This window comes from Choristoneura fumiferana, chromosome 29 (assembly GCF_025370935.1).
Source record: "Choristoneura fumiferana chromosome 29, NRCan_CFum_1, whole genome shotgun sequence".
Lineage (NCBI taxonomy): Eukaryota > Metazoa > Arthropoda > Insecta > Lepidoptera > Tortricidae > Choristoneura > Choristoneura fumiferana.
In genome coordinates, this window is record NC_133500.1 from 10,665,966 (window position 1) to 10,677,165 (window position 11,200).

An 11,200-nucleotide genomic window follows, 5' to 3' on the forward strand; every position below is an offset into this window, starting at 1 on the left:
CACTATTATTATTATTATTATTATTGTAAAAAATGTTGCCTGGAAGAGATCGCTCTTAAGCGATAAGGCCGCCTATTGCTTACCTTGTAATTTTCTCTCTGCATACCTGTTTTCTGTATCGCTTACTATTTCTGGTGTACAATAAAGAGCCATTGTATTGTAATGTATTACAATTATATATGCCGATACGGTGTAACGAACGTCGTAGGCGGAGACCCTAACTTGCACATAATATTGCATAATGCACTGTATATTTAGGGGTTTCAATTAAAAATGCTACATATTATATTATACTTCTTTATTAATCGTTCATTAAAACAAACATGTATTTTTTTTATATTTCTAAATGCAATTGTTCCGAGAGCCGAAGCAGCAAAGAAGCAGGCACTGAAAGTAAAAACAAACACTCTTTACCCTTTGTTCTAATAAATAATTATAATTCGTCACTTCATTCTTCAGATACATTTACTAAGGTAGTGCCTTAAGTCTACACGAGGAATTCGCACTTCAAGAGAATCGATTTTTTAAATCGATATCCGGTTTTTTTTATCATCACACACACCATTACATTAAGCCGTGTGGCTCAACCGAAAGTAAAAGTCCGATAATTACGGTATTTCTCTTTCGTGGTTTTCATAACTACCCACAATAAAGTTCTTTATTGTTTCATTTTAGACAATGAAAACCAGCACAACTCTGATCCAGAGCCTCGGGACGTCGATCCGGTCTCTGTGGATAAAAATGAGGACGCCAAAAATGATAGCGACCAAGAACCGATCCCAGTTCCAGAATTGGACCCTGAGATCCTTACCGCACTGGGCGAGGTGACGGAAGAGACGCCTAAGTTTGGCCCGAAGATTCATGAAAAGTTATCACTTCTGTGGCTACCCATTCTTCGCAAGGGAATGAATAAAGAAGCGAAAGAGAAACTAGTCAAGGTGTATCCTGTGCCAGAAAACTGCACATTACTACAGGCGCCAAAACTTAATCCTGAGATCTCTGCCGCCGTCCCTGAGGGTACGCGCACTCGAGATAAAAGAGTAGAAGCCGTACAACAGCAATTGGGCCAGGTTATAGCCGCCCTGATTAAGGGGCTGGAACTCCTTCTGGACGATGGCAAGGACAGACTCCAAGCCATTAAATACCTCAGCGATAGTTGTAGACTACTTTGTGATCTACACTAACGGAGGCTAGAAAGAAGTTTGTGACTCCGGGTTTAGACAAGTCCTTCTTAAATATTATGCAAGAAATTGAACGAGACGTAACGCTTTTCGTTAACAAGCTTTCTGACAAAATTAAAGCTACGAAGGTAATCGAAAAGCACGGATTACAGATCAAGAAACCTGCTCCGAATCCAAAGCCACCTTCTACATCATATCAGCCGTCGACAAGTCGCTCACGTCCCCAGGGAAACTGAAGGGGCCTCTCTCGCTTCCTGTCGAACAGGGGGGGGAGGGGCGGGCAAAGGAACACTGCTCCGAGAGGGGGTCGAGCTCCGACTGCGAACTTGGCTCTACCGAGGGCACCGCCGCAGAACAAGCAGCGTGCCACAACAGCTATACAATAGAGGTACACGCTGGGAGAATTCAATATCTTTATAATTGACAACATTTCATATTTTTGAGCCCTAAATTTTATTGGTTCAGTGTATTTGGTTTAAAAAGACAAATACGCTGATAGTTTATTTATTTCTCTAGGTTTCGTATTTAACTTGTTATTAATTTTTCAATATTTACTTATTCTAAAAGGGCGTAACTCCAATTCTACGCAAGAATAGCCTTATCACCTTTGTCTTACCATGATCGGAAAAAAAGTGATCGGACATTGACAATGACATCTGCTGGGCTACTCCGAAACTCGAAACTCGAAGTTCGTGTCGTGCGGTCCCTCTCGCTCTCGTATCAAACAGTGTAAGTGTCAGAGGGACCGCACGACACGAACTTCGAGTTTCGAGTTTCGGAGTAGCCCTGCTGACTTTGCCATTGTCACTGGAGTATGTCTGTGGTGTGTTGTTTGTTTAAATTGTACTATTTGTTAAAAATAAACGATTTTATCGACGAATTTGGCTGTGATAAGGGATACCGATACTGCATTATATAAATACGACACCTTGCATTTACACGGATACGACGAACGATTGGGACGATAAAAAACATTGACCATTTGGCGCCGAAAAAGGACTACCGATATGAGGATTCCCGACGGCTATAGTGCTGCAAACAGCACAAATCTACCAAATGTAGATCACTTTATGCTGATGCAGTACATGTGTAACAATGAATCATTCAATGCTGCTGAAATTCGTGGTGCTAAAATTTTGTACCCCCAATGAACCCTCGTTTTATCAGTGTTAGGCAAATAAAAACATCAAAACATGTGTAATAAATTCATTTATTTATTCCCTTTTTATTATTGGAGACTGTATATTTATTGCACCACAAGCAATTAGCACGGCATTATCTATATAGGCTGTACATTCATTGCTTTTATTTTATAATAATATAATGTAATAATACAATCTAGCTTTGTAATATCCTTGTGTGCATGACATAAACAGTCTATAACTCAATATAACTTCTTGGGTATTCCAATATATTGGAAAGGCTTTTTTTCTATAAGATTCAACATAAACAATCTACCATTTAAAATTATAGGGTGTGTCGCAGAACTAGTCATAGTGGATTGTTCATAACTTGCTTCTGATTCAGACACTTCGGATGTACTACCCTTAACGGCAGGCAGAGATGCAAGACTTGCCTCATGGGTGTCTTTTGCTTTTGTTCTCATGGGTAAAATATTACATTGAATAGCAGTCTCGCGTATCAGGACTTATTTGTGTAGATATTATAGCAGTTTTTGGTTTGCACATTACTGACTTGGCTTCAAAAAATGGTTCTATACGTTTTTCTTTTATGCTCTTGATGATTCTGGTTCATCTTCAAAAAAAGGTCTGTCACGTTTATTTTTTGACACTCTTGATGAGCCTGGTTTATCTTGAGTTATAGTTTCTGTAGGTTTGGATATTTTTTTTTAAAACTGGCACAGTAGGCCTCAGTTTGGCATTACCTTTAGAAATGATCCATGACTCGTAATTTTCCAGGTCATACTCCAACTGTAAATTCAAAAATACATAACTAAGACATAACTATATTATTATCTTTGTGCTGAAGAATAAGTGTATTTGATAAACAGGTAAAAGTCACAATGTCTTATCGTGTCAATACGAAAACTTACATCAAGGTGGTCTTCACAGATGACTAGTGGTCTCTTTGGAATTACTTCTTTCCCTACTGCTCGACACCACTCCGCTTTATTTTTATACGGTACATGGAAGAAATGTTTGTCCGGTTTCTTCAAAGAGTCATTGTTACAACTTGGCACGAATCAATACTTGGTGTACTTAGGAGGAATATACACCTCGTCAATCCATGCGGGTTTCTCCATAGTAGGCAATAAATCCCTATAATAAAGAATCTTTTCATTTTATTTTACTTCGTTATGTTACAGTCGTTAACATCGATAGTAAACAATTTACGTCAATGTCAAATTCAAATTTGTGACAGCAGAGTTTTTTTTTCTGTAACATAAGGCAAAGGCTATCCGTTAACTATTTCGTAGAATGGGTAAAATTAGACCATGTTTTTATTTGTTTTTTAACTATTTTATTAAGCTATACAATTTTTTTATAAATATAGTATAGTGTTCAGGAGGCAATATGCTTTTGAATCATATATTCATTTTGAAGTGTTTATAAAATGAAATGTTGTCAATTGCTGGCTTCAAATTACTGATAATTTTCTAATAAAACAAATATTCTCAGAACCAAATTTGTATTGAAGTCTATCAACAAATCAAATCAATGTCAAGCAAAAAACACAATATCTGATGGCCAGTACAATGAAGTTTCAACACTCCCCCTGCATCAGATCAGGCTTACTCACCAGTCCTAGTGAGGCTCGTGCTCTAAGAAAGCTTTCCTTTGGTAGGGCTTTCGTAAACGTATCTGCTACTTGTTCTCTAGAAGGTACGTAGAGGACATTGACCTTTTTCTCTTGATGAAGCTCTCGCAAAAACTTATAGCGCGTATCTATATGCTTTGTCTTAAAATGAAACACTGGGTTCTTGACAAGCTTAATAGCACTTTGGTTGTCCACATAAACAGTAGGTATGACCCCGATTCCTCGAACTTCCTTGTAAAGTCGATTGAGCCACATAACCGTCTGGGCTGCAAGGCTGGCCGCCACAAACTTCGCCTCAGTGGTTGAAAGAGTCACACATCTCTGTGTCTTTGAAGACCAGGACACCGCTCCCCCTGCGGCCAGACATACGTAACCAGAAGTCGACCTTCTTGTGTCTTTATCTCCGGCGTAGTCGGCATCGCTATATGGTACGAAGGAATTTTCTTCAGCTGACGAAAATTTCTTAACCATTCTTTTGTTTTGGCGACAGAGTCTCTTATGCCAAATCTGTAGGCTTGTTCCTTCTTTGACAACACAAGCATTAACAGTCCTTACTCTCATCAAAAGTTTATATAGATTACCATCTCTAATACTGACAGCTTTGACTTGGCCGCTCTTATCTTTGAAGACACGCTTATCCTTGTCAGCTATCTCTATATATCCATGGTCCAATGCTGAACCGGCTGAGAATAGGTTTTGTCCTGCTTGAGGTACATACCAAACATTATTCAGATGAGCACGTTTCCATTTACCTTGTACCGACATTTCAACATCAATAATTCCTTGGCCATATGCATACATATTTCGATCATCTCCCAGTCGTAAAGCTCTTGGGTTATCGAATGGTGTGTAGCTTCTAAACCAATTGGCGCTTGACGTAATATGGTGAGATGCTCCTGAGTCAACTATCCAGTTTGAATTTGAATTATCAAGTCGAGATAGAAATGCATCACCATCATTCGGAATGGCTTCGTTACCCTTATTCCGCTTATTAAGCTTCTTCAGCAAAAAACATTGTTTGTGAGTATGTCCAATTTTGTTGCAATGTGAACACTTGACTTTGTCTTTCTTCTTATTTGATAAAAGAGCATTTTCAGACGTAAAAGTGGAAGTAGAAGGTCTAGTATCCAAGTCTCCAAGACGTTGTTCATGAAGACGAAGACGCTCCATAAGAGTAGAAATACTTCTGTTCTCCTTAGGTACGGACTCCCAAGCATTCTTGAACTCAAGATATGCTGAAGGCAATGTGTTAAGAATCCTGTTCATCAACAATGATTGCGGGAGAGATCCTTCTTCCTTTAATTCGTCATTGAGTTGTTGCCACAATGCCTGCAGCTTAGAGACGTGCGTGGCAATGTCGTCAGCTTCATCTTTAGTGTAAGTAAACAGCTGGCAATACAACAAGTCTAGTCTTCTATCATTCTTCTGCTCGTATACTGAGTGAAGTATATCCCACATTTCCTTACCGGATTTAGCAGTGAGTATATGACGTTTAGGTTCTGCGGAGACGCTACAGCCGATGATACATTGGAGTAATGCGTCGCGTTCTTCATACTGGGTAAGTTTCCTTTGATAACTTGCAGTTTCGTCAGCCGAAGCGTCTTTCTTTAGGGGTACAGGAAGAGTTTCGACGCCTTTCACAACATCTTGCAATTTATGCATAGTTAGTTGAAGGTTTATATCGAATTTCCATACCAACCAGTTTTCCAGTCCGCGTAGCTTTTCAATATTAAAGCGATCCAATTTTTGGACACTCATATTTGCAAAACACAAATTAAAAAGGTAAAACTAATCCCAAAAATAGAAGAATATTACTTATAAAAGGAATATTTGTAAAATTCCCATAACCTAATAAAACAAATATTCTCAGAACCAAATTTGTATTGAAGTCTATCAACAAATCAAATCAATGTCAAGCAAAAAACACAATATCTGATGGCCAGTACAATGAAGTTTCAACATTTTCAAACATTGAATTGGATCTCAAAAGGTTGGTAAAGGTTAGGTAAGGTTAGGGTAGGTAATACCGTTTTGTAAGAAAGTCAGACAGGTTTTCAGGCCACGTAATTCTGTGCCCACTAGTGAGCAACCAGATATGTTACAATGTATAGAAAAATTGTTAGATCTCGGTGCTATTTCTCCGTGTCAAAGGTCAAAAAAGCGCCTGAAACATGTTTTCAGTCCGTTTCAGGCCACCCTCTATCCGATGACGCCATAACCTGAAAACCCGTTTTCAGGCGTTTTCAGGACCCCTTATGGGCCTCTGAAGTACATTTCAGTATATGGCGAAATTTTCCATAGGAGTGAAAGAGATAGCACGATTAGAAAGAGACAGCTATACTGAGAACATTCGAGAAGGTGTGTGACAAGGATAGCCTATATGTGTGAGAGAAACAGACTGATGATCCTGTTTCCGGAATATTCTAGTAACTGTGTGAGAGAGATAGCACATGAAAGAGACAGACACTCTACTCGTTTCCGGAACATTCGAGATGTAGGTATGACGTCCTAGCTAGACTGTTCTCGAACTTTGTGGACCGATTCACCGGGGGTATATAAGCCGGGCGAGGTTGCGGCGGAGAGAGTTTCGAATGCGATACCGAGCGATACATCGAAGAGAATCAAAGCGACTTGTTAGTGAGTTTTCGAGTGCGAAATTACTGTGAACTGTTTTTAAGTGTTTTGTAAAGTTTTTAAAAAAGTCTAAAGAAGTGTCAGTAAAGATTGGAGAAAAGAAGTACTGGCACAAAGTCATCATTGCTGACATCGTAGACGACTGTATTATTGGTCTAGATTTTATGAGGAAGCACGAATGTAAGATCGACTTGAAAGGCGGCGTGCTGAAATTTGGGGCTTATGAAGTTCCTATGGAGGGTGAAGTGGGTGGACATGTCTTCTGCGCTAGAAGGACTACACTTCAACCGAGATCGCAAGCCCTAGTTCCAGTGAAGTTGCCATATGGTATGAGACAAGGATCTCATTCCTGCGTGTTAATAGAGAAAATAGCTGGCAGTAAGCCGTGGATACCAGCTCGCACAGTGGTAATGACGTCATCCGCAGCATTTATAAGAGTTCTTAATTTAAGTGACACTCAACACGTCCTAAGTAAAGGAACCCTTATGGGGAGATGCGAGGCAATCTCATGGATACGGAGTTGCCATGGTCCAACCGAGGTCAAGTTGCAAGAAGAAGTTGTGGATATTGGAAAATTATTGGAAAACTGCGAGAATGATCTCACGGAGGAAGAACTTCTAAAGGCGCGTAATCTACTAAAGCGCTATAGGAGTGTCTTTTCTGCACATGACAGTGATATCGGGAGAACTGGAGTAGTGCAGCACGAGATCGACACTGGAGATGTCATGCCTATTCGACAGCGACCTCGGCGAGTTCCAGTAGCTCGAGAAAAAGAAGTCGAAGACATGATCAAGGAAATGAGGAGGGACAAAGTAATAGAACCGTCGACCAGCCCTTGGTGTTCTCCAGTAGTCTTGGTGAAAAAGAAGGATGGAACTATGAGATTTTGCGTTGACTATCGTAGACTCAACGACGTGACTAAGAAGGACAGTTATCCATTGCCGAGGATAGACGACACGTTGGACACTTTAAACGGCATGAAATGGTTTTCCACCTTGGATTTGAAAAGTGGATACTGGCAAGTGGAAATCAAGGACAAAGATAAAGAGAAAACAGCCTTCTCAACTGGTAAAGGACTTTGGCAGTTTAATGTTATGCCGTTTGGGTTGTGCAATGCACCGGCAACTTTTGAGAGGTTAATGGAGCAAATACTTGCCGGCCTCCTGGGTGATACTTGCCTAGTGTATCTGGATGACATCATAATTGTAGGTAAAAATTTCGATGACCACCTTAAGAAACTGGAGCAAGTTTTGTCCAAGTTGCGTGACGCAAACTTAAAACTAAGTCCCAAGAAATGCTCATTCTTCAAGCGTAAGGTTAACTACTTGGGACATGTAATTTCATCAGAAGGCATCCAGACAGACCCTGAGAAGATAAGTGCAGTTAAGGACTGGCCAACACCAAAAGACAAGACAGCAGTGCGTGCCTTTTTAGGACTTTGCTCGTACTATCGACGATTTGTGAAGAACTTCTCGGATATAGCAAAGCCTTTGCACCAGCTGACGGAAGAGAAACGACCATTTAATTGGGATGAACAGTGTGCAGCAGCCTTCTCAGATCTCAAACAGAGACTTTGTGAAACACCTATTTTGGAATATCCCGACCCGGATAACGAGTTTGTTGTTGACACTGATGCAAGCAATACTGGCATCGGAGGAGTCTTGTCACAAAACAAAGGAGATCAGGAAGTTGTGATAGCCTATTTCAGTAAATCGTTATCGAAACCCGAGAGAAATTACTGCGTCACTCGGAGAGAATTGCTGGCAGTCGTCAAAACTTTGCAGCATTTCAGCAAATATTTGCTTGGACGCAAGTTCCGAATCAGGACTGACCATGCTGCCTTAAAGTGGTTGTTAGAGTTCAAGAACCCCGAGGGTCAGGTGGCACGCTGGATCGAACAACTGCAGGAATATGACTTTTCCATCGAGCATCGAAGTGGAAAGTCACATGGAAATGCAGATGCCCTCTCCCGAAGGCCTTGTCCAGATGACTGCAAACACTGTTTAAGACAAGAGGATAAGGACTGCGTGAAGATGTTGAGGACCGACACTGTTAGCGAAGAGTGGTGTGACGCTGTCATGCAAGAAGCACAACAGGAAGATCGTGACATAAAACCCATTTACGACTGGATTAACGGTGGAATGCCCAAACCAAAGTGGTGTGAGGTAGCTCCGATGAGTACAGTGACCAAGAGCTACTGGGCGCAATGGGAAAGTCTGGTTATGCACAATGGCGTACTGTGTAGGAAATGGGGAGTCAGCGAACGGAAAGGATGCTCACCTTCAAGTGGTCGTACCAAGAAAGAGAGTGAGCGATGTTTTAAGATCCTTTCATGATGGCATTTCCGGCGGGCATCTAGGAGTAAAAAGGACTCTGATGAAGATTCGACAACGCTTTTACTGGATACACTGTCGGGAAGATGTGGAAGACTGGTGTAGGAAGTGTACTAGCTGCTCGTCGGTCAAGGGGCCACATACACGCAGTAGAGGTGCGCTTAAAGTTTATAATGTGGGGGCACCTTGGGAAAGAATTGCTTTGGACGTCGCAGGCCCGTTCCCGATCTCTGACCGCGGAAACAAGTACATTCTTGTGGTCATGGACTATTTCACCAAATGGCCTGAAGTGTTTGCCATTCCAAATCAAGAGGCAGTCACCGTAGCGGAAACTGTAGTGGCGGAAGTATTTTGTCGGTATGGAGTACCTCTTGAGATCCACAGCGATCAAGGAAGAAATTTTGAATCTCTGGTGTTTCAGGAGACTTGCCGAGTCATGGGAATTCATAAAACTCGGACTACGTCCTATCATCCACAGTCAGACGGGATGGTCGAGAGATTCAATCAGACTCTGGAACGACATTTGGCCAAGGTAGTTGACAGCCATCAAAAAGATTGGGACAGGCATATTCCACTCTTTTTAATGTCATATCGGACCGCAGTTCACGAAAGCACGGCCGTGACACCTGCGTGTGCTAATTTTGGAAGAGAATTGCGGTTACCTGCGGATCTACTGACAGGACGACCTCCAGATGCACCAAAGACGATTTCAGAATATGCAAGTGAACTGCGAAATCGGATTGATGGTGTTCACAATCATGTTCGTGAACACGGACTGCAGGCCAGCGAAAAGATGAAGACCAGATATGACCGGAAGTCTAACCAGACGAGATTTGAGGAAGGATCGTTGGTGTGGCTACATAACCCTATGCGGAAAAAGGGGAAGTCCCCCGAAATTGTCACCGAGTTGGGAAGGGCCGTACAAAGTAGTCACTAGGATCAACGCTGTCACATACCGGATACAGCGTAACGCGCGTAGCCCCTGTAAGATTGTTCATGTTGATCGGTTGGCCAAATACCATGGATCTAATGATGCTCGGGACGAGCATGTCTTAGGAGGGGGCAGTGTTACGGCGGTGGGTTAGGTGGTAAACTTTGATCGTGTTTTTCGCCCATTGGAGACGTTTTCAGTAGGCTGGAATACGGTTTCAGGCCGTTTCAGAGGATGCTCTATCACATATTAGTTTATCAAAATTTCACCCAAGTTACCGTCGTTTTCAGGCGCCTGAAACATGTTTTCAGTCCGTTTCAGGCCACCCTCTATCCGATGACGCCATAACCTGAAAACCCGTTTTCAGGCGTTTTCAGGACCCCTTATGGGCCTCTGAAGTACATTTCAGTATATGGCGAAATTTTCCATAGGAGTGAAAGAGATAGCACGATTAGAAAGAGACAGCTATACTGAGAACATTCGAGAAGGTGTGTGACAAGGATAGCCTATATGTGTGAGAGAAACAGACTGATGATCCTGTTTCCGGAATATTCTAGTAACTGTGTGAGAGAGATAGCACATGAAAGAGACAGACACTACTCGTTTCCGGAACATTCGAGATGTAGGTATGACGTCCTAGCTAGACTGTTCTCGAACTTTGTGGACCGATTCACCCGGGGGTATATAAGCCGGGCGAGGTTGCGGCGGAGAGAGTTTCGAATGCGATACCGAGCGATACATCGAAGAGAATCAAAGCGACTTGTTAGTGAGTTTTCGAGTGCGAAATTACTGTGAACTGTTTTTAAGTGTTTTGTAAAATTAAGTAACAGTGTGAAAATAAATCCTACTCTTATTCATCGGTGTTAAAAGTGCTTTTCAATCGCGAACCCACCCCACGAACGTAATATTATGATATATTTTGAGAAAAAGTTTAGTCTATTTCAGAATTATTCATCATTTTTGAGAAAAGCTTTATATTAGTCGCGGCTGGAATAGCAATTGCTGGCTTCGTATTAGTTAAACGGACTCGCAAGCTCGTCCGTTTAATACTCATACTCAGCCAGCAATTGGCTACTTCCAGGCCACGACAATAATCTACTATTATATCCAGCGTTTTTCTGGCCCCTAAAGCAAATGGGACAAAGACATTAATCTTAAATCTCAAGACTTTAAATAAATTTATTTCAACTTCTCACTTCAAAATGGAGGATCATAGGACAGCAGCTAGACTTGTTCCTCAGTCTGGCTTTATGGCAAATATTGACCTAAAGGAAGCTCACCTCTTAGTCCTTATTGCAAAAGAGGATCATAAGTACCTGCGTTTTGAATATAATCAAAGATTC

At 41.5% G+C, this 11,200-nt stretch overlaps 1 long non-coding RNA gene and 1 pseudogene across 1 annotated transcript; one reads left to right on the forward strand and one right to left on the reverse strand.

The window, feature by feature from the left end:
* Positions 1-283: 283 nt before the first annotated feature.
* Positions 284-3,766, reverse strand: LOC141444103 (uncharacterized). Its single transcript, XR_012453126.1, has 3 exons — positions 3,235-3,766; positions 3,067-3,112; positions 284-387 (listed from the first exon to the last, which is right to left on the reverse strand). It is a non-coding gene; the product is annotated as an uncharacterized lncRNA (long non-coding RNA).
* LOC141444039 (uncharacterized) lies at positions 649-1,567 on the forward strand (annotated as a pseudogene).
* Positions 3,767-11,200: the final 7,434 nt, after the last annotated feature.